Source organism: Oryctolagus cuniculus, chromosome 20 (genome assembly GCF_051225735.1).
Source record: "Oryctolagus cuniculus isolate XC-2025 breed Fujian yellow rabbit chromosome 20, ASM5122573v1, whole genome shotgun sequence".
In the NCBI taxonomy this organism is placed as follows: Eukaryota; Metazoa; Chordata; class Mammalia; order Lagomorpha; family Leporidae; genus Oryctolagus; species Oryctolagus cuniculus.
In genome coordinates, this window is record NC_142886.1 from 25798218 (window position 1) to 25824924 (window position 26707).

Below are 26707 nucleotides of genomic sequence, written 5' to 3' on the forward strand. Positions count from 1 at the left end.
GCTTAAAGGAAACCGGCAGAACCCGGAGTGTGTGAAAAACAAAAACAAAGCCCGTGAACGTCGTCCACGGTCCCCCCTGCTTTCCAGCACACACAAGATATTCCTGGAAAAGGCATTTTGCAACTACTGCTAACAAAGACACGTTGGATTTGACCTTCAGAGAAGCTAAGGGCTCTGGGTGCTGGAGCTGCCCCTGGTGGTCCCCCAAACCCACGGCCGTCTCCTCAAAGCGGGGCCTCCAGCTTCATCGACAGGATCTCATTTTCTTGCCTCTCTCCATCAGGTGCGTCCGTTTTGAAATTTCCCTTCTTTTCTTTTCTGAAAGGCCATCAACTATCTCGACAGCTGGGTTTCCAGTAAAAGCCATCGCTTGGTGAAAGCAATTTAGAGAAACTGTGCTCGAGCCAAATGAGAGTTTGCCTAACTAAATTTTATGATAGGAAATGCTCCCAGGCCAAAACCCTCAAAAGCGATCAAAGATGTTCACAGACTGGATCCAACTAGTTCCGTTAATTAACCTTGGCCTGCATCTGGGCCAGGGGCATGGTCAGAGGATGTGGCCAACGTGGAATCTGGGTTTTTAAAAGGCGGTCTCTAACTGGGAATGTACTGACACTACTTGCTCACTTTTGGTGCCCCAACTTAGAACCTCACCTAAGGCTCTGCCCCGCCCCACCCTCCTGGCGGCCCAGGACTGAGATGTTCCAGGGATGTGGGACTGTGGGTGCTGGAACAGAGTTGGTCACTCTATGTCTCAGGTTCTTTTCTCAGTGTTCATGCTATGAGGCTTTGACACTCCTTGACTGTTCATTTAAAAAAAATAATAATAAAATGTGAAACAAAATAAGACAAAAAGCCCTCCAACCTGGATTAGGCCTTGTGGTACAGTGGGTTAACTCCTAGCCTGAGATGCCCATACCCTACATCAGAACGTCAGTTCAAGTCCCTGTTACTCTGCATTCCCACTCCAGTTTCCTGCTAACGCACCTGTCTGGCCCATATATTTGGGAGGGAGACTTCTATAGGGCTCCCGGCTCCTGGCTTCAGCCTGGCCCATCCCTGGTTTTTGCAGGCATTTGGAAGTGAAACAGAAGATGGAAGATACTCTCTCTCTCTCTCTCTCTCTCTCTCTCTCCCGGTCACTCTGCCTTTCAAATAAATTTTAAAAAAATTTTAAGGCTCCCCATCTGAACTGCAATAGTGCTGAGCTCTCCTGGGTTTCTCTCCAGTTATCTAATTGTTCTTTCTCATCTTTGCTACTTTCTGTTCCTCCTCCTCCTCCTCTCTGAATTGTACCTCAAGGTCCAGCCCTTGGAGGACTACTTTCTACCCATCTCAGTGGACTCACCTTGACGTGAAAGGCTTCCACATTTAGTTCTTGAGCTTGCCGTCCCGTCTAAGTTCCAGCCCTCCTGCTCCTACAGCTCTGTGAACATTTTCTACTGGGATATCCTGATCATCTCATGCCCTGAGCCGTTGTCTTCCAAACCAGCCCGGCTCTCACTCACTCTGTGTCCTTGCCCATGAGAGGCAGATCATCTTTTCAAGCCTTTCTCAAAATCCTAGACTAGGTCCGGCGCCACGGCTCACTAGGCTAATCCTCTGCCTTGCGGCGCCGGCACACCGGGTTCTAGTCCTGCTCGGGGCGCCGGATTCTGTCCCGGTTGCCCCTCTTCCAGGCCAGCTCTCTGCTGTGGCCAGGGAGTGCAGTGGAGGATGGCCCAAGTGCTTGGGCCCTGCACCCCATGGGAGACCAGGATAAACACCTGGCTCCTGCCTTCGGATCAACGCGGTGTGCCAGCTGCGCCGGCCATTGGAGGGTGAACCAACGGCAAAGGAAGACCTTTCTCTCTGTCTCTCTCTTACTGTCCACTCTGCCTGTCAAAAAAAAAAAAAAAACAAAACCTAGACTAATCCCAAAATCCCAAATTAGTCTCCACACACTACGTGCATATTCACAGCGGCTACCAAATAGCTGTCACATGGGTCAGGCTCAGCAAATGCTTGTGGAATCAACTCAGATCTCTGGGAAGGATCCAGAGGACAAGGATATCCAAGCGGGAAGTAGGTGTTGTGACTTAACGGTTGGGACGCCTACATCCCATATCTGGAGCACCTGGGTTTGAATCCCAGCTCCACCTCCAACTCCAGCTTCCTGCTGATGTGCTTTGTGAGAGGCAGCTGGGGATGTCTAGGTGGCTGAGTGTCTGACACTCACGTGGGAGAGCTAGATTGAGTTCTGGGCGCCTGGCTTCGGTCTGGTCCAGACCTGGCCGTTGTGGGTCTTTGCGGAGTCAGCCAATGGATGGAAGATCTCCCTCTCTGGCTTTGCATTTCTGTCTGACTTTCAAATAAAGAAAAGTAATAAATTTTAAAAAGATGTCTCAAGGTTTTCAGGGAGAAGCAAAGCAAAAATCTGGCAAATGTTACTACTGCAGGCATAGTTAATTAAAATCTTCACTGATGCAACTTCAACCATAGACATATAACCTTTTGTTAATTAAGTGAACCAGAGCATTGGTGAATTCTTGGTTCACTTGGTATTGTCTCTCTAGTGTGGTCAAAGCTGCTTGCAAGACTCCACACAATTATAAACCTTAACCTGACAAATATAGATTTCCACTCTTTTGCTTTATTTTGCTGGATTCCTGCCAAGAGTCTGTCTCTAGTCACCCAGTGCTCAGAATCGGAATAAAGCTGGTAGCCAGAATCTAGATTTTTCTCCTTCTACCCTCTTGACCTTTATTTATTTATTTATTCAAAAGTCATAGTTACACAGAGAGAGGAGAAGCAGAGAGAGAGAGAGAGAGAGAGAGAGAAAGGTCTTCCATTCACTCCCCAACTGGCCACGATGGATGGAACTGCACTGATCCGAAGCCAGGAGCCAGGAGCTTCTGCTGGGTCTCCCACACAGGTGCAGGGGCCCAAGGACTTGGGCCATCTTCTACTGCATTCCCAGGCCACAGCAGAGAGCTGGATTGGAAGTGGAGCAGCCGGGTCTCAAACCGGTGCCCGTATGGGATGCGAGTGTTTCAGGTCAGGGTGTTAACCCGCTGCGCCACAGCACTGGCCCCACACTTCTCCATATTCCTTTTTATTTTATTTTATTTTTTTCTTAAAAAAAAGAAAGTGGAGCCAGCTCTATGGTGCAGTGTTAAGCAGCTGCTTGTGATGCCAGCATCCCATATTGGAGGGTCAGTTCAGGTCCCAGCTGCTCCACTTCCAGTCTAGCTCCCCGCTCATGCACCTGGGAAGGTAGTGGAAAATGGCTCCAGGCTTGAGCTCCTGCCATCTATGTGGGAGACCCATATGAATTCCTGGCTTCAACCTGGTCCAGTCCTGGCTATTGTGGGCATTTGGGAAGTGAACCAGTAGATGAAGGATCTCTTTCTCTCTGTGTCTCCTCTCTCTCTGTCACTGTGCCTTTCAAATCAATACATAAATCTTTTTTTTCCAGAAAGTACTTATTAGCTGGACCAGCACTGTGGCATAGCAAGGTAAAGCTGTCACTTGCAGTGCCAACATCCCACATGGGCACTGGTTTGAGTCCCAGCTGCTCCAGTTCCAATCTAGCTCCCTGCTAACGGCCTGGAAAAGCCGTGAAGTTTGGCCCAAGTGCTTGGGCCCCTGCCACCCACGTGGGAGAACTGGAAGAAGCTCTTGGCTCCTGGCTTCAGCCTGGCCCAGTGATCGCTGTTGCAGCCATGTGGGGGGTGAACCAAGTGACTGAAATCTCTCTCCCTCTCTGTTTCTCCCTCTCTGTAACTCTGCTTTTCAAGCAAAATAATAATAATAATCTTTTTAAAAATGAGAAATACTTATTAGAGCTTGCTTTAACAGTATTTTTCTAAATAGAGCTAATACCATGTTTTTGGTGGAGCCATCAGTTTGGAGACATTACTCTTGCTCTTTAGGAAAATCCTTCTCCCAGAGGGATCTCCCTTTGCTGAGATCCCCAGGACCCCTCTTATTTGCATCTATAAAGCACAGGGCACACCTTTCACCAGATCTTTTCCAACCTGGGCAGCGCTGGCATTTGGGATTGATGAGAGGCATGGATAGTTCTTTGTCAGGGTGGGGTGAGGTGGGGGGGCTGTGTGCTGTCCTGTGCAGTGCAGTATTTCCACCGCACCCCAGGCCTCCACCCACCGGGCCCCAGTAAGCACACACACACCCCTGGCTGTGACAACCAGCAGGTCAGTAGAGGTTGTCAAACAGATCCTGGGGGATGAACTGCCTGTGGCTGGCTGTCACTGTGTACTTGCTCGTTTACTCAGAAACAAACACGGACCTGGGCGAGTAGATTGCACGTGTTCTTAGAGTCTCCCCAGCCATCACCCCAGAGTATCTCCAGGCACGGCTCAAGGTTACCCCGGACAGGCCTATCAGTCACGGAGGTTCTGATTGGACCCCCATTATCTTAGCTGAGCAAGCTCTCTTGGGAAGATCACCCTGCACCCAGGAGGGACTGTGTGGAGGGGGTGCTGGAGAGGTCAGGTCTGCTGCGAGCCCAGGAGCCCCTCGCATGGGTGGCCTGAGTCAGCAGGACTGTGCTGAGCCTCGGGGGATTTCCACGGGGAACTGTGTGGACAAAATTCCCCCTGGATGGTGGTCTAGACAGGGCTCACCCTTCCCTCTGCTCACCAGGAGCTTCTGCTTCCCCTTTAGGAAGAGGAAACAGCCTGCCTGTTTATTTTGGGGCTGAGGATCTGTCGTGGACAAGCCCCGGGACGGGCGGCAGGATGCGAGTGTGTGGACTTTGTGGGAAACACACAGCGCTGTGACAGCCTTTCTCCCACCAGCAGCCTGGGGCACAGGTGTGCCCTGAGAGCAATGAGGCCAAGAAAGGAGGGAAGACGCCTGGGATTAGGTCCAGGGAATCAGAAGTTGTGATTTAAAAGCAGATTCGAATTCTTGTTCCTTTTCCCTATCTTAAAAACAACCTGTTTGTTAAAAATATATAATTCAGAAAAACTGCAAAATACAATGAAGCAAAAATAAAGGGGACAGGCACAGACCCCTTGCAGCTGCTGGTAGCTGTCATTGAAGAGCCTTGCCTGCTCAAACCTGCGAAGAGCTGGGCTCTGGGCTCCTTCTAGACGTTCTATCATATCATCTTTTCTACTTAAAAACATTCTTCCTGGGGCAGGTGGTGGGCCGAGCAGTGAGATGACTGTATCCCATAATGGATGGCCTTGGTTTGAGTCTGGGCTCATCCTCAGATACAGAGCTTCCTGTTAACGAAGACCCTGGGAGGCAGAAGGGAACGGCTCAAGTGGTTGGGCTCCAGCTACCCACGTGGGAGACCTGGATGGAGATCTGGGCTCCTGGCTTTGCTCTGGCCCAGCCCTGGCTGTTGCAGGCATCTGGGGAGTGAACCAGCAGATGGAAGATCTCTCTGTCTCTGGATTTGTCTGTCTCTTTGCCTTTCAAATAAAAAAAAAATGCTTTCCCAACCACCATTGCATGTTAATAATTAATATATGGCCTTCGTCATTTTAAGGGCTAAAAAGCTTTTTGATAGTATGAATATGCCAAAATTATTTTAACAAAATCTGTGCTGAAGCACTTTAGTTGCTAACACTCTTGTCACTGTGAATGTTGCCTGCCACAAATCTACACGCATCTTTATGCTCTCGCCGACTGCGCCCCTGGAAACGGCTCATCCATCTTCCTTCTTCTGTCCACCTTCCTGCTCTCGTCCACCCAAACAGATGTGGACCACGTGACATGTGCTTCTCAACTCTGTTGCTCCTCCACAACGCGGTGCAGCCTGCGCGCACACACGGCTCTTCCTTGCTCCGTCCTGGGTTAGCGAGTCACGGGACACTGCTCTGCACTCTCAGGGACTTGGTATTCCCTCTTGAGAAACTATTTATAGCCACAGGTTCTTCCCTAGGTATGCACTCCCACGGACTTAGGAAAGCTGAAACTATTCTCTTTCCATAACTTCCACTTCTACTCAGAGGCCTTGGATAGGAGGCACCATCTCCTCAGACTTGGGTTTCTCCACTTATTAAATAGGAGTACAAGGGGGCCGGCGCTGTGGCATAGCAAGTAAAGCCTCCACCCGTGGCATCGGCATCCCCTATAGGTGTTGGTTTGTGTCCCTGCTGCTCCACTTCCAGTCCAGCTCTCTGCTATGGCCTGGGAAAGTAGTGGAAGATGGCCCAAGTGCTTGGGCCCCTGCACCCATGTGGGAGACCTGGAAGGAGCTCCTGGCTTCTGGCTTTGGATCTGCACAGCTCTGGCCATTGTGGCAATTTGGGGAGTGAACCACAGATAGAAGACCTTTCTCTCTGTCTGTAACTCTGTGTTTCAAATAAATAAATTGAATCTTTAAAAAAAAAATGGGAGTACAGGGCACAGCAGGTTAAGCTGCCACCTGTGTTGTCAGCATCCATATCAGAGTGCCATTTTGAGCCCCAACCACTCTGCTTCTGACTCATTTCCCTGTTAATGCACCTGGGAAGTAGCAGATGATGGCCCAAGTGCTTGAGTTCCTGTGACAAATGTAGGAGACCCTGATCTTCCAATTCTCTGGTTCACTCCCCAAATGCCTGCAACAGCTAGGGCTGGGTCAGGCCAAGGCCAGGGGCCCAGGACTCCATCTGGGTCTGCAGAAAATCACAAATATTAAAAATAAATAAATCAATCACTCATAGTTCTGCCATTCAGATGAAACCCAGCTTTAACATTTTAACGCATCTTTTAGTCCTTCTGTATGCATTACCTACTTACAGGAGAGGACATACATGTGCACACGCACACATGTATGTAACAGAAAAAGATGAGCCCTGTGCTGTGTGGGGAGTGGGGAGGCAGAGGATGGCGGGAGGAACTTGTGGAAGCCCTGGCCCCTGCTCATGGGTTAGTTCTGGAAGGCCCAGAAGTGTTTCCCTAAGTGCAAGTTGGGACAAATTCCTAGGGCCATAGGTGTCCCCTGGGTCACAGGGCCAGCAGGAATCCTGAAGACAGGGCAGCTGCTCTCTGGGGGCCCAGCCTCCCCAGATCAGGCCAAGAACAGCGGCGGCTCCCACTCTTCCAGCCCCTCTCATTCTCCCCTGTTCTGGGAGAAGGCCAAGTGCCCGGGAATCCTGGGTCTCACTCACCGGAAACCCTTTGCCCCGGGACAGCAATTTCCCTGTTGTCCCAGCCCTTCCTATTGGACTTATCAGGAGCCACCCAACAAGAGAGTGAGTGAATCAGGCTCGCCCCGGGGACTGTGACATTCCCAGAGGGAGGGCCGTCCGCCCACTCCCCAGACGGATCCTCAGGCAGGCTGTGGCTGATGGGTGGAGAGGTGTATTTCAGGGTGGGGCAGTGGAGGAAGACACTCACCCATTCATTGTGCATTGGCTCTGTGCCAGACGCCACTGGCCTGGCACATGCTTCACCAGGTCACCTTGGACAGAACCCTTGCTGCCCATTTTACAGATGAGGGGCCAGAACCTCAGAAATAAAACTGTGGGCAAGGCTGACTGTGCTGGGGGTCATGTATGGCCACTGCGCTGGGGGTCATGTATGGCCACTAGGCTGTTCCCTGGCTCGTGCTTCCTGATGGCCACCTCCCTCCTCTCAGCAGTCCTGTCTGTGACCCTTCCCTTGACCTCCACAGTAAGCCATCAGCCAGGCATGTCCACTCTGCTGCCTCCAACCCATCTCCCCTGCTCTTGATCTGGGCCAAGATAGTATCCTTCTCTCCCCAGCTATTGCAATTGCTTCTTTAAAAAAAAAAAATTACTTATTTTGAAAGGCAGAGAGACAGATGGAGAGATTTTCCAACGTCTGGTTCACGCCCCAAATGCCTGCAATTGCCACAGTTGGACCAAGCTGAATCCACAACTCCATCCAGGTCTCCTACACGGATGGCAAGGATCCAGGTACTTGAGCTATCACTTGCTGCCTCCCAGGCTTCAAATGAGCAGAGCTGGATCAGAAGCATGGCGAGGACTCCAACCCAGGCACTGCAAGGCGGGATGGGGGAGTCCCAAGCGGCGACTTAACGGCTGTGCCAAATGCCTGCCCCTGCAGTTGCCTCCTAATTGGTCTTCCTGACGCCTTAAGGTTTATTTTCCATACCTGCCAAAATAACCTTCTAAACAGACTACATCCCTCCCTGCTTAAATGGATTCCCAACAAATCCACTGAGCCCAGACTCCTTGCCTTGCCTTAAGCAGCCCCACAGGATGTGGCTTCCGCTTGCTTCTCGGCCTCACGCCCGCCACTTCCCCAGCCTCTGCGGTCCAGCCATGCCACCCTCCTCTCTCTTCCTCAAACAGCCAAGCAGGCGCCACCCTGGGACCCTGCAGCGGCTGAGTGCTTTTCCCGCTCAGCTGCCTGCGATTGGCCCCCACTGGGTTCCAGGTGAAAGGTTACCTGCTCAGGGCGGTGCTCTCTCCTGTTCTGAGCAGCCATGGAATCACCTGCTGTCATCATCCTGTTTGAATGACCTGCCTTACACTCACCACTACGGGGTGCTTTCCATTCCTTCCTTCCCAGTGATCTCTGGCTAGAATCTGTCCCCAGTGACTGCAGTGGAACCTGGCAGGTAGTGGCTACTCAGCGTTTGTTGAATGAATTTTTGAACAAATGACATTTGTATCTAATTAATTAGGGGCCAGATGCCAAGTTAAGGGTTGTGTGAAAAGTAGAGATGAACAAGACACAGTAACCCTCAAGAAATGCTGGATTTATGATGTTTGAGAGTTTGAGATGTGCTCTGAAATAAACTAGGGACAAAAGAGTGGAGGAACAGATGAGACCAGGCTGGGCAAATGCCATGACTGTCGAGGCAGCGGGATGGAAAAGGGGGTTATTGTATTATTTTAAAATTTTTAAAGATTATTTATTTGAAATGCAGAGTGCCAGAGAGAGACAGGAAGAGAGAGAGAGAAATCTTCCATCCACTGGTTCACCCCCTAAATGGCCACAATGGCTGGCACTGGTCCATGCCAAAGCCCAAGCCTGGAACTCCACCCGGGTCTCCCACTGCTTTCCCAGATGCCTTAGCAGGGAACCTCCTGGATTGGAAACAGAAAAAGACAAGCGCTCCTATATGGGATGCCAGTGTTGCAGGCAGCCGCTTAACCTCTTGCACCAAAATGCTGTCCCTATACCTTTTAAAATATCCATAATAAAAGTTTTTTAATTAAAAATGCAGTTCACCATTATAATGGGGAGAAGTAAATACCAACAGCGTTTTGTTGTGGGTTGCTGAGCAATGCCATCAACGGGGAACTTGTCGGCAAATAACACTCACAGAGTATTCCTCTGCGTGTGCACAGGCACTGAGCTAAGCACGTGAGTATAAGAACAAGATACCTGCAGCCCCTGCTGCGAGGCAGAGTGCAGTCCAGCAGAGCCGACGGGCATGGGGGCAGCGCATAAGGACAGACACAGGGTGCCGGGAGACTGCAACAGAGCCCTCGCCGGGTGTGCGGGTCAGGGAAGAGGGGCGTGGAAGGTGAGCAGGTGCAGGCGCAATCGCTCAGCAGCATGAAAAAGCATGGCACATTCCAGAAACTCAGAGAAGGCCAGCATCACAGTGCAGACAGAGTAAGGAGGAGAGGGGCAAGAGAAGGCTGGACCAGACCCACAGGGAGGGACGGGCTGGTTAAATATCTGAGGCTCCAGACTCCTTCACTATGGCAGCATGCAGGAGGTCTCTGTCTTCCTTTTATACTTATTTTTAAAGATTTATTTTTAATTTTAAAGGCAAGGTTACAGAAAGTCAAAGACACGCAGAGAGAAAAAGATCTTCCATCTGCTGGTTCACTCCTCAAATGGCTGCAATGGCCAGAGTTGGGTCTGTCCAAAGCCAGGAGCCAGGAACTTCTTCTAGGTCTCCCATGAAGATGCAGAGGCCCAAGCACATGGGTCATCCTTGCTTTCCCAGACCATAGCAGAGAGCTGGATTGGAAGCAGAGTAGCCGGGTCTCAAACTGGCACCCACATGGGATGCTGGCACTGCAGGCAGTGGCTTTACTGCCTACACAACAGTGCCGGCCCCCTACATTTTTCTTATTTGTTTATGTTCATTTTGTACGAGAGGCAGAGAGACAGAGACAGAGAGAGAGTACGAGATCTTCCATCTGCTGGTTCACGCCCCAAATGCCCACAACAGCAAGGGCTGGGCCAGGCCAAAGCCAGGAGCCAGGAACTCCATTTGGGACTCCCATGTATGCGGGGAGGGACCTAAGTATTTGAGCATTGCCTGCACATAAGCAGGAAGCTGGATCTGAAGCTGAACCCAGGCGCTCCAATATGGGATGCGGACATCCCAGTGGCATTGTACTACGGCATCGAACACCCTCCCCGCAGGAAGGTGTTTGGAAGTAGCTGGCCTTGAAGTTTAGGGAGACCTGCAACAGGCAAAGGTAGCCCCCAAAGCCCTTCCTAATGAAGGCAACAGAGTGAACTCTGATCCGAGGTGTTCAGGAAGTAGTGAGTATGGCATGGGAGGAGCCCGTGTATGTGCAGGGGCAATAACCCTCGATAGGGAGGTCAGAAGCAAGCGTCAGACAGAGCATGCTACTGAGTTTGGACTTTAGTCCACAGACAATGGGGAGCCATGGAAGATTTGTCAATCGTTGGAGAGCTGTGATCAGAGCTGGCCCTTAGCCAGTAAGAATTGATGGAGAAATCAGGCAGGAGAATATGCATTTATGTCAGGGGTGGTGTGGGTCTGATCTTTTTTTTTTTTTTTTTTTTTTTAGTTTTATTTTATTTGTTGAAAAGCAGAGTTACAGAGAGAGAAGAGACAGGGAGAGAGGTCTTCCATCCATTGATTTATTGCCCAGATGGCTGCAACAGCCCAGAGCTGGGCCAAGCTGAAGCCAGGAGCCAGGAGCTTCTTCCAGGTCTCCCATGTGGGTGCAGGGGCCCAAGAACCTGGGTCATCTTCCACTGCTTTCCCAGACACATTAGCAGGGAGCTGCATCAGAAGTGGAGCAGCTGGGACTTGAATCAGCGCCCATACAGGATGCTGGTGCTGCTAGGTGGCAGCTTAACCCACTATGCCACAATGCTGCCCCCTTGTCTGATCTTTTTAAGTTTATTTATTTGCCTATTTATTTGAGAGGCAGACACTTGGGAAAAGAGAGAGAGCTTTTGTCTGCTAGCTCACTCCCCAAACGCCCACAATGGTCAGGGTTGGACCAGACTGAAGCTGAGAGCCAGGAATGCAATCTAGGTCTCCCACAAAGAGACAGGACTCAGCTACTTGCGCTACCACCTGCTGCCTCTCGGGGTGCGCGTTAGCAGGAAGCTGCAGTTGGGAGCAGAGCCAGAACTCATCTCCTGACGCTCTGATGTGGGATGCAGCCATCCCGAGGGAGCGGCATTTTAACTGCAGCACCAAACACCCACCCCGTGGGTCTGATTTGAACACCCAACAACTTATTGAGGATATACTATGTGCCAGGAAATGTCCTGGAAGCTGGAGAGGCGAAGGAGAAAGGTCTGCCCTGCTGTGCTGAGCGAGGCTCAGAGACAAGTAAACAACCATGACAACACAGTGTGCTACACAGAGGGGCTGTGAGTGCCCCCTGAATGGGGGCTGTGGCCAGGATAGGCTTCCGGGCTGCATTACCAGGAACAACGGCGGGGAGCAGGCCGGGGAGCGGCATCAGGCCAGGGGCAGCCTCCGTGGAAAAGCAGGAATGGCTCAGCTGGGGCTGCAAGGAAGGCAGGCAGATAAGCGGCAGACTCATCCTTCTCCTAATCCCCACTCCTTCCCTTTGTCTCTGCAGCCCGTGTGGGGAGGGGGAGCTTTTTACGTTGCAACCTTCATGGTTTGTCTTTTCACTCTTCTGCTTTACAACTTAAGGCCTCCTGAACAGCTCTTTATCTTAAACCATATTTGTTACAGTATCTCCTGTGATTTCAGTCTCCTTTCTGACAGAGAGAGAAAGAGAACTTGAGGGATTTTAAGTAAGAGTATGGAAACAGATTCCCTTCCAGAAAGTTCTCTCGGGGAGCAGTTCTGGAGAATGAGGACTGGACGCCGTGGAGGGGTGGTCCATTTGGGCAGTGGTGCAAGATTCCAGGGACACACAACACGGCCCTAACGGGGATGGCCCACTCCACAGGGGACAGACGGATACTGCCTAAACATACTTAGGAGATAGAATTAACCTATAAGGCTATTGTTTCTGAAGTTTCTTGATGCACCATTTCTTGGGGCACAAAACAGTAGAAGAGTTGGGCAGGGGTTGTGGAGATCAACGGTTTTGTGTGTAGAGGGCAATACTTCTAGATGAGGAGGTCAGAGACCAGCGCCAGAGCCGGTATGTCAAGGAGATTGGAGTTCTGTACCTAGACACTGGGGAGCCACTGAAGATTTTTTGATCATTGGAGAGGTACGACCAGAGACGGCCCTTAGGAAGGATGTGCGTGTGGGGAAACCAGCAAGAGAACATTGTGAGAGGCAATGAGGGTCCAGTTTTAACACCCAGCAACTCACTGGGGAGAGGGTGTTTGCAAAGCAGTTAGGTTGCTGCTTGGGACGGCTGCATTCCACATCAGAGTGCCTGATTCGCGTCCCAGCTCTTCAGCTTCCACTCCCAGCTTGCTGCTAATGTGCATCCTGAAACACAGCAGTGCTGGCTCAAGTGCTTGGGTCCCTGCCACCCAAGTGACCTAGATTGAGTCCAGGCTTCAGTCTGGCCCCAGCCCTGGCTGTTGTGGGTATCTGGGGAGTGAACCAGTGGATAGGGGATCTCTGTCTGTCTGTCTTTCTGCTTCTCTCTCCGCTTTCCAAGTGAAAAATGAACATACATTTAAAAATTTAAATTTATTGAGCATATACTACAGGCCTATTGGATCTGAGGAGCTGCAGAACCTCCAGGTAGAAGTGTTCTGGAGGCAGCTGGGCATGCTGACCTGTGGGCAGAGGAGAGGTCTGAGCCAGACGCCTGGACCTGGAAATCCACGGGGGAGGGTTGTGGTTGAGGTCACTCCGAGAGCATGTGGAGGGTGGAACCCCAGCACCTCGGAGATGGGTCAAGGAAGAGAAGCCCAGAGATAAGCATGGAAGTGGTCAGAAGTAAACCAGGCAGAGGGTTCAAAGAAAGGGCTGTGACCTGGGCACCCTAAGGAGGCAGGCTTGCCAAGGGAAGCGTGTCACAGACACGTGGACACACAGGCATTTTTCAAGCAATCCCTTCCTCTAAGTTTGGAATAGTAAGCAGAACCCTCTCACATCAGTGCTGGTGCCGCCTGGCCCAACCCTTCCCCCGCTGTCCAAGTGCGTCAGGAGAAGCCACCCGGCAGGAAGGAGCCAGGTGGAGCAGAGAGCAGCCAGTCTCAGAGTCAATAACCAGTGATAAGGGCAGATGTGGGGCAATAGGAAGCAATCAGGAGCTGGCGTCAGCCCCGGGAGCCTGGGCCACCGTCTTCGGCGGGGAGACAAGGAAGGGGTGGAGGGGTGTCCCAGACGCCGCCGGGGAGGGGAAGTGGGAGGGAGCGCACAGGTATGAAACGGGCCAGGCACTATGCTAGGCTCTCCACGTGTTATCACCATGAACTCTCCCAACCTCCCTGCCCCTTTCAGAGATAAGAGAGTTGCAACACGGAGAGGTTGAACCCTGTGTCCAACGCAGTCATCTGGTGGCCCAGGATGGGAACCTCCAAGGCCAAGCCTGTGTGGGCTCAGCCAGGCCCTTGGTTGCCGCTTCAGCCCCTTCCCCTGGTGAGCTGTAGCTCCAGATTCTCTCATTTTTGGCCATTGACACAAATCTCCCCATTGGAGCCTGAGCTGAGTGATGGCTCAGGGCCCGATCAGCAGCCCAAGTTAGGTGTTCTCCAGGGGTGGCTCACTGCAGGCGCTGCTTGCAACTCAGACTTCCTGTTTCATCATTCACACCTATTGTCTCACTCCTGGGGTTCTTGCCAAACGCCTTCCTTGCCACTCCCGGCCTGGAGGTGAGGTAGCCACCGAGCCTGTCTGCTTGGTCCAGAGCTGCTCCTGGCACCTGGTGAGCAACCGGCAGCTCTGGTTTCTGAGGTTCTGAAATATCTCCTTTGAGCTTGATTATGGGTCAAATAAAGGGATAGAGAAAGGATACCCATGGTTTTCTGTGTGCCAAGCCCAGAGCTGTGTGTCTTAAACACATGGTTCTATAAAATCCTTCAAACAATCCCCTGAGGTGGGTAGGATCCTGATGCCCATTTGGCGTGCAGGAAGCGGGCTCTGAGAACGGTGCCTACTCCAGGAAGCACCTGATGTGCCTGAACCGGTGGCACAGAAAGGTCACTGCCATGTCTCTCTTCCTCTTGTCCCTACCCCTAAGGTGCTGGGCTTAACTTCCCAGATCCACAAGAAATCCCCCTTCTCTTTCCCAAGGCCAAGGTAATGTCCAACCAGGGTTGCAGGAATTGTGTACCTTGGGTGTACCCCCAGGTCCCATGCAGGAGCTTCCACCCTATAAATCTTTTTGCCTGAAAAGGCCTGTCTCCTGTTATGGATTTTTATTTCATCAGTGGCGCCAATAAAGAAGGGTGTGTGTGTGTGTGTGTGTGTGTGCATACTTGTGTGTGCTTGTGTCTGTGTACACACACATGTGTATGGAGATGGGGTGGGGATCAGGTAAATCAACCTCTGACCTATTGCCTGCTTCTGGGGTCATCTGTGACTGCAGTAGCTGCATTCCTGGACCAGAAGCCCGGATGCACATACTGGCGAGTGCACTTGTCTTGGAGAGGACAGCATAACCACAATAAACTGAAGTCACCCACATGAGGTACAGAGACAGCCGGCAAAAAGTTTGGCAGATGTGCCTGGGGGAGCATTTTAGAGGACAGTCTTGAGACTGAGAGAGATGATGTTTTGCCAAGAGTTGAGGCCTGGATATGTAATCACAGACCCGGAGTTAGCCGCAGCTGACTAAGGCTCAGTGTTATTACATGCAATTTAAAAGATGTTGTCATGGAGGATCTGATACTCCCAGCACATTCGAGGAAAATGTTATAGCCTAAAGCCAGAAGGAAGATCTGAAACAATAACTTATTTAGGGGGCTATTACGGAATGTATTACATGCATGAGCAAATCTATTTATGCCCATACAAAATGTCATGGAGAGCTGAGCCACTCCACAAACCCAAGAGGTTAAAGAGATGACCTCTGGGGTGGGCGTTTTGGCACAGTGGGTTAAGCCACCACTTAAGATGGTGGCATCTCATACTGGAGTACTAGTTTGAGTCCCAGCTATCCCACTTCCAATCCAGCTCCCTGGTAGTGATGGCTCAAATACTGGAGCTGGGAGTGGGGAAGAGAAGGGTAGAAAGGACATACAGGAGGGAGAGAGGCCAAGAGCAGAGGTGTTCACAAAGGAAGGGCCTGGAGAAACCTGTCCAACAGCAGCAGACTTGTCCTGAGGGGCCAGTGTCCAGTGGGGCTGAAGGCTCATAGGAAGAAGGGGACAGTACTGAAAAGAGAGAATACTAAGTCTCCAAAATTTCTTCCTTAAAAATTTTTTTTGGGGAAGGTGCTGTGGTGTAGTGGGTAAAAGCCACTGCCTGCAGTGCCAGCATCCCATTTGGGCAGCGGTTCAAGTCTCAGCTACTCCACTTCTGATCCAGCTCTCTGCTATGGCCTGGGAAAGCAGTAGAAGATGGCCCAAGTCCTTGACCTCCTTCACCGGTGTGGGAAATCTGGAAGAAGTCCCTGGCTCCTTGCTTTGAATCGCCACAGCTCTGGCCCTTGTGGCCATCTGGGGAGTGAACCAGTGGATGGAAAACTCTCTTTCTCTGTCTTTGCCTCTCTGTAACTCTGCCTCTCAAATAAATAAATACATCTTTAAAAAATGATTTATTGCTGTTTACTTAAATGAGAGAGGGAGATAGAGATCTTCCATCCACTGGTTCACTCCCCAAATGCCTGCCAACAGCTGCACCTGGGCCAGGTTGAAGCCAGGACCCCTGAACTCAATCTGGGTCTCTCAGACGGGTGGCAGGAACCCAGGTGTTTCAGCCGTAACCTGCTGCCTGCCATGCTATGCATTAGCAGGAAGCTGGAACCAGAAGCAGGGCTGGGCCTTGAGCTGAGGCAGTTGGAATGGGATGTGGGCCTCCCAAGCCGGGTCTTAACCGTGGAGCCCAACAGCTGCCCGCCCTGCTGTATTCTGTCAGTCAGCTCGTGTCTTTCACTCTTTGTGACTATGCAATGTAGGCTTAAACAAAAAGTGTCCGGCAGCAGGAATTTCACTTGGAAGTTCCCTTCCCTCTATTTCTCCTTCCCACCTCTAGAAAGGTCCTTTCCTCAGAGGTCTCTCTCCAAGGCTCCTGGTCTCACCCACGGGGCATCACAGCTGTGCTGGTGGAGCGAGATGCATACCCACACCCCCCCCCGCACGGTACGGAAGAGGATCAGCTCCTGGCTTCTGAGGCAGCTTCTGGATGCTCCTTTTGTGTGTGTGTGTGTGTGGAGAAGAGCCAGACATGGGCAGCTTGGAGAGGACTGAGAGGAGCCAGAGATGTTGGCTGATGTGCACAAAAACCCGGGGCTGAGATAGACGTGGGGAAGTGAGGGTGCCGTCCTGGGGCAGCAAGCTGGAGGGGCCTCAGGGCAGCTCAACACTTGGAGAAGAAAACAAAGTGGAGGCTGAAGAAAAGTGGCTATGCTGACTGATTAGATCCTCTGTTGTGCTCTTCTCAGTTTGCAACTAGACAGGAGAATTACTTCAAAGATTAGTGTAGGGGAGGCACAAGATGCTGTTTGGGACAGCCTCATCCTGTATGGAAACAGCTCGATTCAAGTCCTGGCTCCACTTCCAGTACAGTGTCCTGTTACTACGCACCCTGGGAGGCAGCAGGTGATGGCTGAAGCCCTTGGGTCCCTGCCACCCATATGAGAGACCCAGATTGAGTTCCTGGCTCCTGGCTTCAGCCTGGTCTAGCCTTGGCTGATGTGGGGAGTGAACCAGTGAATGGAAGAGTCCTCTCCCTCTCCCCCTCTCTCTGTTGCTCTGCCTTTCAAATAAATAAACATTTTTAAAAGATTATTTATTTATTTATTTTAGAGATAGAGTTACAGACAGAGAGAGGAAGAGACAGAGAGAAAGTCTTCCATCTGCTGGTTCACTCCCAAGATGGCCATAGTGACTGGGGCTGGGCCAGGTTGAAGCCAGCTTCTTTCGGATCTCCTATGTGGGTACAGGGGCCCAAGCACTTGGGCCATCTTCTACTGCTTTCCCAAGTCATAACAGAGAGCCGGATCAGAAGAGGAGCAGCTGGGACACAAATTGGCACCCCTATGGGATGTTGATGCTATAGGCAGAGACTTAGCCCTCTAGGCCACAACACCAGCCCCAATAAACATTTTTTTTATTTAAAAAAGTCTTCAAATGAATAGTCCTCAAAATGACAAACCATTTTTTAATTAAAAGAATTGTTTGAGTGGCAATGAGATGGAGGAGAGAGAAGAAAGGGGGGCGGGGAGACAGACACACACACAGGGAGAAAGAGAGAGAGAGAGAGAGAATCTCCCATCTGCTGGCTTATTCTCCAAATGTCTGCAACAACCAGGACTGGGTGAGGCCAAAGCCAGGAGCCAGGAACTCCATGCAGGTCTCCCATGTGGTTGGCAGGGACTCAACTCTTTGAGTCTTACCTGCTGACTCCCAGGGTCTGCATTAGCAGGAAGCTGGAATCAGGAGCAGAGCCAGATCCTGAGCCCAGTATTCCAAGGTGGGACTTGGCATCATACCTGCATCTTAACCACGAGGCCAAACGCCTGTCCCGATAACCCTTTTCTCTGGGAAAACAGTAGGTCTGGGCTGCCTTCCCTCAAGCAGAAAAAGAACAAGTGCCCTGCTGCTCAGCGGGACAGCGTTTCTGCCCACCGCACCTGTGAGCTGCGTCCTTGGCTCCCAGACAAGGTCAAAGCCCCGAGGCCCACACAACAGCCAGCTCTGTGTCTCTGCCTGACTTCTTGGCACCACTTTTCAGCTCCAGATTGTGAGTGTTTGGTTGGACTGAAATAAACACAGTAGAATTTTGGTTCTGTTTGTCGTTTGTTTGTTTGTTGTGCAGAATGAGGTTTTAAAGGGGCCCACCTTGACCTTAGCTAGGCCAGAGAGAAGTGATGTCGAGGGCAGTGAAAAGCAAACCCCGAGTGGTGTGGGAACTGACTTCTTCCTGAAAACCTGGAGCATCCTTCCCAAAGCCCCAGGAAGTCAAGCTCTCTGCCCCCAGCTCCTTAGCTGGTCCCTTGAAATGTTCTCAGAGCGGGGCTCCACATGGCATGCACGTACACCCATGTACACACACGCACTCACACACACACATTCACGGCTCTGTCTGGTGACAGATTGGGTCTGAAAAATCTGGCAGGCTGCGTGGCCGATGGCAGAGTTTCGAGCCTGTTCTCGCTGTCTCCCTGGAGTCCCTCCGCAGACGCAGGTGCGCGTCAGTGCCTGCTCTAATTTTATCCCTGGTTGATGGAGGAGACTAACTGAGCAGCAGGGAGCTGCTATTTTGGGTCCCTCCGTGGCTCTGGGTTATATAAAGCCTACTGCCGTGACCTGCATTGCTTTGAGGCTGTGCCTCACTCTCTTGCGTGCTCTGTCACAATATGTCATCAGTTCAGACATTCACACACACCCCCAGTTTCTTGGGGAATGAGAAGGGAGGTGTGTGTTGGAGGAGGGTGTGTGTGTGTGTGTGTGTGCGTATGTGTGTTCCTGCCAGCTCACTGAGGGAGGAGGCCTGCATCCACTACAGGGAAGGGACATTGTACGTGAAGGAGGTTTGTTCTGGAAGGGAATGGAAAGATCTTTTTTGATGGAGGAGCGACGTGAGAGTATGTGCTTTGGGCTTTGGGACAGAGTGTGTTTGTGAGCTGATGTTGTGGGCCTGCTGTTGGCATGACGATCAGAACAACTTCTCTTTCAGCAACTCTTTTCATTTCGAAGGAACCCAAGGGCTTCATAAATTATACACAAACCGCTCTGGCTTTGAATGGCAGAGATTTTTCATCTGGAATTAGGAGCAGCAGCCAGACAGGCAAACACGGTAGTCTGATTTTAGGGGCGAGTTGATGGCCTAAGATAATGCACTTCCTACATTACCAGGAGCAAATCTCCCCAGGAGAATTTTTTTCCTTACAGTTCAAAGACCCCCTAAGATGCTGCTGTTGAGTCTCTGGTGGGAAGACCGGTGCTCGCTTGACTTAATCACCTATGACATCTTGCTTAGCTTTGTATCTCCCAAGCAGTATTATTTTTGGATATATTATTGAGTCTTAATATGTTTAGAGACACTGACTTAACTAGATGAGCAATCAACAGAATCCTGACATAACATGGTTCGTTATTCCATGAACTTGAAAGTGCTAGGTGCCTCAAACTGGGAACTCTTCACCCGGACCCAGCCTCACAGGGCTCTGGGAGCTTGTTGCACAGGTGTCTGGCCTGAGCCCCGAGTACAGGGAGGAGAAAGGAGCCGGCCTGGGTTCCCATACACACTCAGCCCGGGTACGTTCTGGTGGACTTGGCGGAGCTGTCAGGGGGACAAGGGGTTGGCCTGTGCACATTTTGGCTCTTGGAGCCTGGCAGCACGTGAGACCTGGGGCTGGAGCTCAGGTTGCCGTGTTGGCTCTCCCCTCCCTGGCAGCCACCGCAGCAGTGGGGTTCCCATAACTAGGAACTTGACTCAGACTCTCCTATTCCATTGGCCCAAGCAATTCTGAGGGATTTGGGAAGGAAAAACTGGGGCACTGTCCATGCAAAAAAAAAAAAAAAAAACTAAACTAAAAAAGGCCAATCAGAGGAACCTGGCAGCCGGGTACACAGGGCTGAAGAGAAATAGCACCTTGGAGAATTCAGGAAAGGGAGCTGCGGAGGCACAAGGAAACGGAAAAGAACCAGAATCAAAGCCAGGGCTTGCAGGGGCCGGACGGGGTAGTGAGGCTCGGATTGGGGAGGTAGATGAATCACAGTGTGCCGTTTATTAATAATCGACTGCAGCGGAAGCTTGTGTTCCTGCCCCTCCCCCCACTCCTGGCCGGGGGCAGGTGCTCTCCATGCTGGCTCTTGGTGGTCTGCTTGCTGTCTGCTGACCGACCTCTGCCCAGCTATCAGTGGGTCCTTTTGAGAACACGAATCTGATGGTCCCCCTGCGGAAACCCCCTCATGTCTTTCCCTGAATGAAGCCCAAATGCTTCAGCAGGCAGGCAGGGCCCACTGTGACCAGGGCTTAGCTCTCACACGGACCTTCTCGGCACTTCCCTAAGACTGTCTCCCATCCCCCTGCCCGCCCCCGCTCCCCTGCACCGCCATTCTGCTCTTTTATACCTTAAAGCTGAGTGTGTTGACCTCTCCTGTCCTTTATATGTTAGCTTGGGCCATTCCACCTGCCTGGAATGTCCTTCCCATCACCCACCCACCCACCCCCACGCTGGAAAATTCCTAAACTTCCTTCAGGTCTCACCTCCAGTGAGCTGTATTTGTGCCTCCATATCTGGATCAGGGCCCTCGCCCAGGGTTCCTGGCTGACTTCCGCCAGGGAGCATCGATGCTTTGTTTTCCAACCCTGGGCTTCCAGAGGACAAGGGCTGTGCGGTTCCTCACTCGGTTGCCTGCTCAGGCTGCCCACAAATGTTTGCTGAATGACTGACTGACTGATGGGGCAGAAGCTACACCTCAGAACTAATGATTCCCCCATGTCATGGGAGGGACAGACATCTGGTGTGGTGGTTAAGATGCAGCCTGGGACCCCACATTCTACCTCAGAACACCTGACGGGAGTCCTAGCTCCATTCTCAATTCCAGCGTCCTGCTAATGTATCCTGGGAGGCAGTAGGTGATGACTCAAGTAGTTGGTCCCTGGCACTCATGTGGGAAACCTGAGTTAAGTCCCTGGCTCCTGCCTTCAGCCTGGCCCAGCCCTAGCTCTTGCAAGCATTTGGGCAGTGGATGGGCAATCTCTCTCTCTCTCTCTTTTTTTTTTTTTTTTGACAGGCAGAGTGGACAGTGAGAGAGAGAGACAGAGAGAAAGGTCTTCCTTTGCCGTTGGTTCACCCTCCAATGGCCGCCGCGGCCAGCGCACTGCGGCCGGCGCACCACGCTGATCCGATGGCAGGAGCCAGGTGCTTCTCCTGGTCTCCCATGGGGTGCAGGGCCCAAGCACTTGGGCCATCCTCCACTGCACTCCCTGGCCACAGCAGAGAGCTGGCCTGAAAGAGGGGCAACCGGGACAGAATCCGGCGCCCCGACCGGGACTAGAACCCGGTGTGCTGGCGCCGCAGGCGGAGGATTAGTCTAGTGAGCCGCAGCGCCGGCCAAGCAAGCTCTCTCTCTCTCTCCCTCCCTATCTCTCTTGTCTAAATAAAATAAATAAATAAATAAAAATTTAAAGAAAAAACGTCATGGAGTAGAAGTTTGGTGCAGCTTAGGATGCCCACACCCCATATCAGGGTGTGGGTTTGAGTCCTGGCTCTGTGTCTGATTCCAGCTTCCCTCTAATGCACAAACTGGGAGGCAGCAGGTGATGGCTGAAGTTCTTGTGTCCCTGCCACCCATATAGGAGACCTGGAGTGAGTTCTGGGTCCTGGCTTTGGTCTGGCCCAGCGCTGTCTGTTGTGGGCATTTGGGGAGTGAACCAGTGAATGGAAATGCTCTCTCTTTGCTTTTCAAATAAAATGAAAAATAAAAAAAAAATTGGTTGAAAAGACATCCTGAGGGAATGATAGGGTTGTGGGGAATGTCAGTGGAGCTGAAGCAGGAGCACCAGGTCCAGGGAAACCAGAACTTGAGTGCAGCCAGGGGGCCTGCACACGTCTGTCTCCAAAGCCTAAAGCAGAGGGTGCAGAAGGGACCTGGCCGGCTGCCCCACTGCTGCGTCACACAGGCATGAGTGGTTGGTTTTGTTTTGTTTTCTTTAAGATTTATTTATTTATTTGAAAGTCAGAGTTACAGTGGGGGGGGGGGCGGGGACACCTTCCACCTGCTGGTTCATTTCATCAGAACCACAATGGCTGTGGCTGGGCCAGGCCAAAGCCAGGAGCCAGAGGCTTCATCCAGGTTTCCCACTTAGGTTGCAGGGGCCTAAGCACTTGGGCCATCTTCCACTGCTTTCCCAGGCCATAGCAGAGAGCTGGATCAGAAGTGGAGCAGCTGGAACTTGAACTGGTCAAGCCGGAATGTTGAGTGGGTAGGGCAGTATATGTGGTGCCCGTGCCTCCATGGTGACAGCCACCAGTGGTCAGCATCTTTCCTGCCATCTGTGGCAGGGTCCACCTTTCCTGCATTCCATCCACGCAAGTGTGGATAGGAGGGGAGAACCTGCCTAGGGACCTCATGGTCCTGCCTGGGGCCCCACAAAGAACTGCCCAGCCAGATGTGACCTCACTGGGACTGCTAGAACACCAAGCCTCTGCCTGCTGGGCTGCTGTCCCTGGTGTCCCACCCTGGTGAGGCTGCCTCAAGGGGCTTAGGCCCAGGAGAGAATCTAGGACCCAATACCTGACCAAATTAGATTAGGCCACTATGGGTCAGGGAGTTCAGGTCAGCAGCGACAACGGTATTTTTGAGGAAATAGGGTTTGAGAAGGCCCCATACTATTGACCAGGTTCAAGTGGACTGAGGAGCTATTTAACTAAATCCTTGAGGATGCAGCCTTCACAGAGGAAATATTTTTTTAAAAGATGGCTAGTCATTTAATTCATTTTTTTAAGAGGCAGAATGAGAAAAAGAGAAACGAGAGAGGTCTTCTAGCTACTGACTCTCCGAATGGCTGCAGCATCCAGTGCTGGGCCAGTTGAAAGCCTGGAGCCTGGAATTCAACCTGAGTGTGCCACATGGGTGGCAGAGACCAGGTACTTGAGCCATCACCTGCTGCTTCCCAGGTGCTCATTAGCAAGAAGCTGAAATAAGAAGAGGGGCTGGGACTCAAACCCAGGCCCTCCGATGTGCAGTGTGGGCATCCCAAGTTGTGTCTTAACCCCTGCATCAAATTCCTGCTCCACATTCATCTGTTTTACTATGCAGACTTTCACTTACTGTGCTTGATTGCAGCAGGGCTTAGCAGGGCCAAAGTTGTGGTACAGCAAGTTAAGACTCTGTCTGGCATCCCATATGGGTACCTGTTTGAGACCCAACTGCTCCACTTCTAATCCAGCTCCCTGATAATCCACCTAGGAAAGCAGCAGAGGATGGCCCAAGTGATGAACCCACGTGGGAGACCCGGAAGAAGCTTTGTGCTCCTGGTTTAGGCCCCAGTTGTGTGGCCATTTTGGGTGGGAACCAGTAGATGGAAGAACTCTCTCTGTCTCTCTGTCTCTGTCTCTCCATCTCTCTCTGTAACTGCCTTCCAAATAAAAAAAATTCAAATTTTTTTTATTTTTAAAGATTTATTTATTTGGAAGGCAGAGATACAGAGAGAGAGAAGGCGAGAGATATCTTCCATCTGCTGGTTCACTTCCAAAATGGCCGCAATGGCCAGGACTGGGTTGATCCAAAGCCAGAAGCCAGGAGCTTCTTCTAGTCTCCTATGTGGGTACATGGGCCCAAGCACTTGGGTCATCTTCTGCTGCTTTCCCAGGTCATCAGCAAGGAGCTGGCTCTGAAGTGGAGCAGCTGGGACTTGAACTGGTGCCCCTATGGGATGCCGGCACTGCAGGTGAAGGCTTAACCTGCTCTGCCACAGTGCCAGCCCCCCCCCCCCCAATCTTTAAGCAGAACTTACCTTCCCTGTGCTCTCAAGTCATCATTGCCCCACATATTTTAATTCAAAGGCAAATCTGTGTGACACACTGGTGATATCTGTCCCGAGTCTTGTGTCTCTTGTTGTCAGAGTTGCCCCATGATAATAGGATAATAACGATGTTAACACAGGAATAAACTGGCTCTGGAGGAGGTGGGAACATAACTGGCATTTTTCCGGGAGAATTTTCAGAATTTTGCCTTTTTAGGCTCGTGAATCCCGACATACACTCAGCCCCCTGTGACAGCAGAGGGGACAGGCGGGAGCCTGCGTGATGGGAGCCTGGGGGAGTATGGAGGGAAGGAAGGCAGCTGTTGGTGCGTTCACAATTTTAGAACAGCTGCAGTGGTTAGAGTAGCTCCCCCTGAATGCGATGACGCTGCGCCACTTAGGGGAACGGGAGAGAAGATTCCGTAGCCCATGACCGGGAGGAGGGGCCTCGGTGCACACAGTGGGTGGGTATTAAAGGGATTATGTGTATTAAGCAGTCTTACCATCACCCGGAAAGGCATGCGATTTGACTGCCAGGAAACGAATAATGAATTGGAACGCCATCCAGGGACGAGAGCAAGTTAAGACAATATATTCTGTGCCCAACACAGATGCTATTTCAAAATCAGTAGCACATTTGGCTTTGCAGAGTGTGATGATGAGGGAGAGGTTGCACAGGATCTCATATTGTCATTCAATTTGTCTCTTGTTAAGTCCCATAGCAGGGCTCTTCATAGTAAGGCGACCAGCCAATATCCACTGAGTGCTAACCACATGCTGATTGCTCCAGGAAACATTCTACATCCACCAGCTCAGGTAATCCTCACAACCCTATAAGGTAGGTACTCAGTATTCCCATTTTACGGATGGGCAAGTGAAGCCACAGAGACATTAAGTGGCATGCTTGAGTCTACATAGCAAGTGGATGTTAGAGCCAGGGATTTGGCCCAGCAGTAAAGATGCTGCTTGGGACACCCGTATCTTATATCAGAGTGCCTGGGTTTGAATCCCAACTTTGCTTCCAATTCCAGCTTCCTGCTAATGCACACCCTGGGAGGCAGCAGATGATGGCTGAACTGCTTGGGCACCTGCCATCCATGTGGGAGACCCAGGTTGAGTTTATGGTTCCTGACTTCAGCCTGGCTCCACCTTGGCTGTTGCAAGCATTTTGGGAGTAAACCTGTAGACAGAATATCTTTATCTGTCTCTCTGCCTTTCAAATAAGGATGAACGTAAATAATAAAAAATTTTTTTTTAAATGTTGGGGCTAAAATTTAGAACTAGGCAGATTAGCTCCAGATCCCAAATTGGTAACCAGCATTCCGTGTCACTTTATGGTAATCCATGTGCTCTCTTAACAGGGCCTGTGGATGGTATGCAAGGTTGTTCTAGCTCAATGCCTAAGAATGGGAGGAACTATGAGGAAATCCCACGTGAACGTCAGCATGACATTGCTATTAATAAATGCTTATGAATCCAGGTCAGTGGTGTCACTTTCAGGGCTTAGCAGCATCTCCACTGAGAACCGGGAGTAAGTCTGGTTTCTGGATGCTGTGTCCCAAGTACGCAACAAGTGATCCCTTCACGTGTTCATTCAATCAGTTGGTTTACTGAGCACTTACTCTGCACCGACCACATCAGGCACACTGTCCTCGCCTCTGGAAATAAACCTGAGGCTAAGCCACAGTCCCAACCCTCAAGGAGTATGCAGAATGTGAGCACCTATCTCTCAACCAGTGACCAACAGGCTGGAAGACCAACCTATGCAAAGGCCGATATCTACCTGTTGTCCACTTAGCCTTGCCCCAGAGGTGAGGGCTGTTACAATGCGCTGGAGGCCCCATGGGCTGGTCACTCACCAGCTGAATGGGCTGCCATCTCTGAAAGTCACCTGGGTCCAGAAATGTTCTCCCAAGGAAACCATAGGTTAAAATATCTGGGACCAGAGGCTGGCACTGTGGTGTAATGGGTGAGGCCTCCACCTGCAGTGCCAGCATCCAATATGAGCACTGGTTTGAGTCCCAGCACTCCACTTCAGATCCAGCTCCGCTATGGATGGGAAAGTAGTAGAGGACGGCCCAAGTCCTTGGGCCCCTGAACCCGTGTGGGAGACCAGGAAGAAGCTCCTGGGTTTGGATCAGCACAGCTCCAGCTGTTGAGGCCATTTGGGGAAGTGAACCAATGGTGGAAGACTTTTCTCTCTCTCTCTCTCACTCACTCTCTCACTCTCTCACTCTCTAACTCTGCCTTTTTAATAAAACAAAACAAAGCAAAGCAAAACAAAAACACCAGAGACTGACCAAATGGGAGATAAGAAGGCAGTATGAAATCACAGCAGGATGAAAAGATAGAATGTTTCTTAAAGGACCCTGTGCAAACTTATCAAAAGGTATAAAACCCTCAGATCACCTCTGCCAATAGCTTCTTCTTCAGAAAAACCCCTATCCCTGCACTGTGGGAGTTTTCTCCGTACTCCTTTCAATAAACATTACTTATTCTTCATTCAAGAAAAGGAAGGAAAGAAGGAAGAAGAAAGAAAAAGACAGGGAGAGAGAAAGAAGATGTTTCCCAGCCAACACTCTGGCGTTGTTATCAGGAAACTGACATGGAGTGATGTCAAAGATGATGGCCAGTGGGGGCAGGTGTCGCGATGCCACGGGTGAAGCCACTGCTTGTGACACCTGCATGCCTGGTTCAAGCATCAGCTTTCCCGCTTCTGATCTAGTTTCCTGCTAATGCACTGTGGGAGGCAGCAGGTGATGACTCAAGTGCTTGGGCCCCTGTCACCCATGTGGGAGACCAGATGGAGCTCCTGGCTCCTGGCTTCAGCCTGGCCCAGCCTTGGCTGTTGTGGCTATTTGGAGGGTGAAAGAGCAAATAGGGAGGTCTTTTTCCATCTGTTTCTCTGTCTTTCTGTCTTTGTATCTCTCTGCCTTTCAAATAAAATTAAAATAAATCAATAAAAATTAAAAATAAAAGTGTGCAGTGCATATTCATGGTTAAACTTGTAAG

At 51.1% G+C, this 26707-nt stretch overlaps 1 long non-coding RNA gene across 3 annotated transcripts; it reads left to right on the plus strand.

Moving 5' to 3' along the window:
* Nucleotides 1–25174, plus strand: LOC108178627 (uncharacterized). Of its 3 annotated transcripts, XR_016226617.1 has the most exons (4): nt 30–283; nt 7757–7883; nt 24410–24533; nt 25057–25174. It is a non-coding gene; the product is annotated as an uncharacterized LOC108178627 (long non-coding RNA). The 3 variants fall into 3 exon arrangements; XR_001795360.3 differs by lacking the exon at nt 7757–7883 and having other exon boundaries at nt 1–283; nt 24410–24511; XR_011384930.1 differs by lacking the exon at nt 7757–7883 and having other exon boundaries at nt 36–283.
* Nucleotides 25175–26707: the final 1533 nt, after the last annotated feature.